Source organism: Poecilia formosa, unplaced genomic scaffold, assembly GCF_000485575.1.
Source record: "Poecilia formosa unplaced genomic scaffold, Poecilia_formosa-5.1.2 Scaffold47, whole genome shotgun sequence".
Classification (NCBI taxonomy): Eukaryota; Metazoa; Chordata; class Actinopteri; order Cyprinodontiformes; family Poeciliidae; genus Poecilia; species Poecilia formosa.
In genome coordinates this window covers 2644276-2650216 of record NW_006799986.1, presented here as the reverse complement: position 1 = coordinate 2650216, position 5941 = coordinate 2644276, and the positions used below count along the sequence as shown (strand labels likewise).

Sequence of the window (5941 nt, the reverse complement as noted above, 5' to 3'; positions counted from 1 at the left end):
CAGACGATAATAAAGTGTAAAGATACATTCTGCAGTGATGGATTTATGTATTTTTCACAAATTTGAGCTCTACTTTGATAATGTCCAATCAAACTGAGACAGGGATCAATGGAAGTCGAGATCATCCCGATCATTCCTTCCTGAATGAGGGACGAGGAACTTCCTGCCGCTCCGCCGTTGCCTTGCAACACAGATCCAGTGATATTGGATCAGCTTTCATGTGGTGATCCGGTATGTTCTTATTGTGTGTTTTTCTGCTGTGGTTTTGTTGGTAATCACATCTTTCTGAGACTAACAAAATTTAATATAGAGCACATTAATCATCCCTGTTATTAACTGGTGACTGCTTGTCCACTGTGAGCTGTGGTAAGGCCGAACCTCTAATACTGCAGGACTGTTTTATATTTTATCATTGTCTAGAAAATAACTGCTATTTGATTTGACCCTGATAAGAACTATTTCTGTGGCTTTGAGAGCTTCTATTTCCTGTTGATCAAATATCCCCAAGTATATACTTTCATTTTTCATTCTGCAGACAGCTGGCCACCACTGTTGGCAGCTTACAGTACAGTAATCATTTGTATATTTGTACTACTGATGCAGGTTTAATATTTCTGGCACTATTTCATTCTGTTCAAAACGTATGCACAACCCTGTTAAACTGCCAGCTTTTGTTGGGATGTAAAACCTTTGGCTAGTTTGGCTTAATTAATCTGATTAAACAGAATAAAGTTGTAATTTCCTAACAAAATTACTCATTTCCATCCTGTTGCTAAATAATTGTTTGCAGAGAGGATATTATAAGAGATCAAAAGAACATTATTTATCAAAGGTATCAGTCAGGAGAAGAGTACAAGAAGGGTTATTTATACACCAGGCAGGGAGTCAAGTCGGGATCTTCCAAGATAAAGACTGAGACCGAATGTTAAGTTTGACTAACATTTCAGGACTTTGAGGTATTTTTGCACACTACAAAATGCAAAAATAATGGTAAAAAGGTCATTACTCAAAACAAGTCACTTCTTGGTATTTAGCTAAGAATTATCACAATAAAGTAATTTTAAATTTATTAAATGCAACCAGCAGAATTGAATTCATCAGCTTACATTCAACAATAGTTGTAATAAACTTAAAAACACAATAGAGGTTTAATAATTTGTCATAGCAGGTATGGAGTTAAGAGTGGCTTTTCCAGGGTCAACACAAAACCCAAGACCAGGAAGAACATGGTGAAGCACGGGAGTGGCATCATCATGACAAGAAGCTGTTCTCTCGTTTTTTTTCTTTTAAAGGTCGATAAAAGCGTAAACAGATCAAATTACCTGACAATCTTTACATATTTTTTTTAACATCACAGTGAGTCCAGACAAATTAATAAAAATATTATTTCATAAGAGGAAAATGAACGTTTTTGACAGTCTGAGTCACAGTGACGACGTTTGTGCACAAGAAATGTTCTCACCGTCTGATCGATTGGGTAATCGCTTGCAAGGCAAAATAAGCAAATATTGTCAAGTCCAGATGTGAGAAGAAATATCTTCCCAAGTTGTTTCCTATTTGCCAAGGTTAGAGGTTCCTACTGCAGTTAATCTTGTCATGATCAAAGCGCCACCTGAGAAAATATGTTTTCATTTCTCTGACTCATGTAACGCCAAAAGGATTATTTAGATTGTTACCTCAGAACAACTGAAAGCCAAAGTAAAAAAAAAAGTGTAAATTTGTGTTTGAATACCATCAGTGGTATTTGCTCCAGGAACAACAGATGAAGCAGATGCTGAATGTTAATGACAGGAAAAATGTAAACAGATTTCAATATTCAATGTGACAGATGATACTGAGGCTGATTCATGTTTTATCACACCTGCAGCTAAAGGATATTCTATTCCTCCCTTTTCTTTGAGTTTACAGTGACAGAGGAAAAGAAAATAGTTAATATTAATGAAAGCAAGCTTAGATTCCTAGAAGGTCAATTTTTAGAGGAGACAGGCCACTAAGAGTCATTCTGACCTTCAGTTGGAGCTGGATGGAGTTCTGAACAAAGTCCTCAAAATAAGCCGGTGGGAAATAGTCTGTAAAAGTCTGCACTGCTAAGCAGTTAATTTTTTCTGTAGTAAGAGAGAATTTTATTAATTTTTTTAATGAATGCAATAAATCCTTTTTTCTTATGCATTCCACCCCTTGTTTGAGCAATCTCTCCATCTTTACGGCTTTCTGTACCCCGTTAAGATTTCACTTTGTCCTTGACGCTTCCTGGTTTGGGTCTGTCCCAGGATCTACCATCACCTCCAATTCCCCTCCTTCATCCTTCCAGTTTACTCCACTTCAGTCGGAGCAAAGTCATATTTTAAGAGGTCTTTTATGTTAAGCTATTTATCTACGGAGACATGAAGGAGCGAGGCGGGGAGGGATCGGAGATTAGCCGGCAGAGACAGACGCATTTATTTGGCTGTAACGGCGCGTGGAAGGCACGAATGTTAGCGGATCCACAGTTTGTCAAAAAAACAGTGACCTTTACTGGAAACGGACCGCGTTCTCTGTGTCATGTATCAAATATTACATGACCTCAGTGCCAGCGAAACGCATGTGTGTTTGTGTGGTTTGGACTATAAGATGGGTGTGTGTTATTTTTTTTCTTTTCTTTTCATACACGGGGAGTGATGTACGTTCCACGCAGAGAGAAAGACAGAGTGAGCAATCGAAAGGATGTGTGAAACCTCCAAACTATTTCCCTGGGCTGCTGGTGGAGCAGACGTATTTTTCAGGATGTAGCAGCATGTGGGCCCGGGCGCTGTTTATCCAGGATGACACCCTTCACATCCATTCATCAACGTCCCGTCAGACCTCCACTGACCTTGGGCCTCCGCCTGCGAGTCCGGAGAAAAAAACATAAGGAAAAGACGAGTTTGAAAGGAGTGGTGGAATGTGGTCAGTTTTTCCTTCTTGGTGCTATTTTAATTTGTGTCTCAGCGGGACAGTGATGTCCCCGCTAGCTGCCCGAATAAAAATACAAAATATCCAGCAAATTCGGGTAAAAAACCCACAATAATCAAAGGTAACAAGAAGAAAATTGACTCTGAAGTAATGTGTCTTTTCAGTTGTGACAGGAATATTTATCACAGTGAGAAGTGTGAATCTGTGTGAGACTGACTGAAGCATAACTGGACGTTTGTTGTTGCAATGTCTTAATTTTATTCAGCACAAGGCTCGGAGCCCTGCAGGTGCCCAGGTGACAGATGGTCGAGCCGGACGGGGGTCCTTCCTTCTGTAAGTTATAGATGGACATCTTGTCCAAAACACACATGATCACAAGGAGAAAAAGGCAATTAGGGCTGAGATGGGAGTGCATGGGGAAGCTTGATAATGATAGTTTTACATCCCACACCTTCAATCCTGACATGTTTCTGCAAAAAGGGACAAACGGTGGTTTCTTCAAGGGCAAAAGCATAAAAAGATGAATTTAGTGATTAATATGCATCTCTCTAGTTCTTTGATTTTGATCAATAGATGGATTATAAGATGACAGTTCAAGTTCAATCAAAAAACTATAATAAATGTAGCTTTAAAGAAGTTGGAAAAAGTTAGTTTTGAAAAAATAATTGTGCCTAATCCTAGGAAAATATGTAAAAAAATAAAAAATAAAAGACACTGTGACTTTATATTTTAAAGTATTTCCGCAGTTTTGATGCTCAACTTCCTCAACTGGCCAGTGGTGGCGCTGCACCAAGAATCATTGAAGGAAACAACATGGAAGCCTTTGAAGACGACATTGAGCATAACTTCTTTTTTCTCAAAACAAAAACCAAAAATGGAGTAGCATCAGATTTTAGCGATTTCTCTTTTGTCTTTGGTAAAAAACTACTAGCCATTTCTCCTGCTAGGACTAGATTAGCACGTTTGTTTGTATTTACCCAGAATGCCCTGCGGTATTTTCCACTTCCTGCTTTTAGAGCGGTCACTGGTCCATTTGAAATCCAATATGCATTTGAACCACACCAGAGATCACTCCAACCAGCTGATCAGTTTGTTTTTTTTGGGTCCGCATCAGAGTTTGGTTGTGCATTCACACTTCTCCAACCAAACTGGACTTTCTAAACAAACGTGTTTGACTCAAATGGACTAAACAGAAGTGATGTGAATGCTCTCTTAATCAGTTTCCAAGTGGCAAAATTTTAAGCCAATTAAATTCCACCAGTTGTGAGGTGAGAATTGTCTGACATAAGGGGGAAGACAGAGAGCACATTTAAATTAAATGTGCAAAATATATTCCAGCGAAAAGTCATCTATCTAATGCCTCCCACTCATACATAATTGGGTCATAGAGGTAAAATGTCCAAGAGGGAAAACCCAGGCATCCCTCAAGCTTCCCAGCTCCTCCTAAGAGATCCCAAGGCACATACAGATTACTCCGGGGAGCTCTAGATCTGCCCCAGGTCTTTTACCACTGGAATGTGTGTGACATCCAGGAGATAAACGTTCAAACCACCTCGGCTGACTTCTCATAATGTAGAGGAGCAGCAACTCTGGTGAGAGCCGTTTGAGGCGAGGAGATGAGGCTCCTCACCTCATCTTTTAGCCAGAGCCCTGCCACCACACAGCGGAAATAATTGTAGGTGCTGGTTTATGTATGGCTGATATACACTCACCAACCACATTATGAAGTACACCTTACTAGAAGTGAACACTTTCATTCATCATGGCATAAATTCAACAAGAGTTGTACTTCCATTATAAATGTGCACAAAACTTTGTCCTATTCGGCTAATGTCGAAAAAACGCAATTATGCAATTGCAATTTAATTACAATTGCGTAACTGTCACACAGTTTTAATATGAAACAATTAAAACGTCATGCTCACAAGATCCCGCCTCCATCTCCATGCTGGAGGGCAAAAAGCTGTTTGCCAATGATGACTACCTTTGGTTTAAGCTGAAAAAGTCAGGAAAAAGTTTTAATTAAAAAAAAAAAAACGAGGGAGAGGAAAGTAGGTTAGTTATTCTTGCTGGACTTTGAAAACCTTAACATGGAAATGCGATGTGGAATTTGGTGTGTTTCAGTTCAGTTAAAAAATAAAAAGGTGACACCAACTCTGACAGATCATCAGTAGAAAAGATGTTTAAATTAGTTAACCTATATTAGCCAATAGCAACGGTAGCTAAAATACAACAGAGAACACTTGTTAATATTTGTGAAATAAACATCAAGCCTAAAAGCATAACACTGAAACGGTCTGAATGTCCTGCTCTTTGTGTGGGTAATGTGGCGTTGTTATCAGTTGCTATGGCAACAACTCTGCGTAGTAACCCACACAGAGAGCAGAAAAAAAGTCCTCATAGGTTGTTCTCTAGCGGTATTTTTCCTTTTTCTGTGGCGGACTGCACTAAATTAATAGTACCTACATCTTCAGGTTTCATTTAGTAAAATTGTTCTACCGCATTAGCGCAGCTATAGATGTAAAAGAAGAGTCCTCCTCTCCTCAGCCTTGTGCGCATGCGCGAAATTTAACACAAAGGAGTCTATAATATGCTGAGTGACACAAAAGCAAAGTGTAAAATACTCCTCACACCAAATTAACAGACTGTATATGTCTCAAACATGCTTATGGAACTGATAAAGGCTCTTAACAGCAACAGAAAAACACCCAATGTGTATAAATGTAAACACACAAACCAGAGTATTAGCTTAGCTTAGCTTAGCTAAGCTGTGCAGGCTATAAGCGAAGGCCAACAACAGCTTAACTGCCGATTTATCTACAATGTAGCGCACATTTCATTCACCAATGTCACATAACTTACTTCGGTCACGAACGCACCCCAATGTGAACGAAGCAGCTGTCCGTCAGCAGGTAAAAAACAAAACAATGTCTCGAAATTAACCAACGTCGATACGGCCAAAACCCCACCTCATCCTAGCTCCAACACGTTTTATCGTAAAACGAGATTA

General features: G+C 39.2%; 1 long non-coding RNA gene across 1 annotated transcript; it reads right to left on the bottom strand.

Moving 5' to 3' along the window:
• Nucleotides 1-2611: 2611 nt before the first annotated feature.
• On the bottom strand, nt 2612-5832 carry LOC103138184 (uncharacterized). The gene is made up of 2 exons (XR_476252.2): nt 5794-5832; nt 2612-2864 (listed from the first exon to the last, which is right to left on the bottom strand). It is a non-coding gene; the product is annotated as an uncharacterized LOC103138184 (long non-coding RNA).
• Nucleotides 5833-5941: the final 109 nt, after the last annotated feature.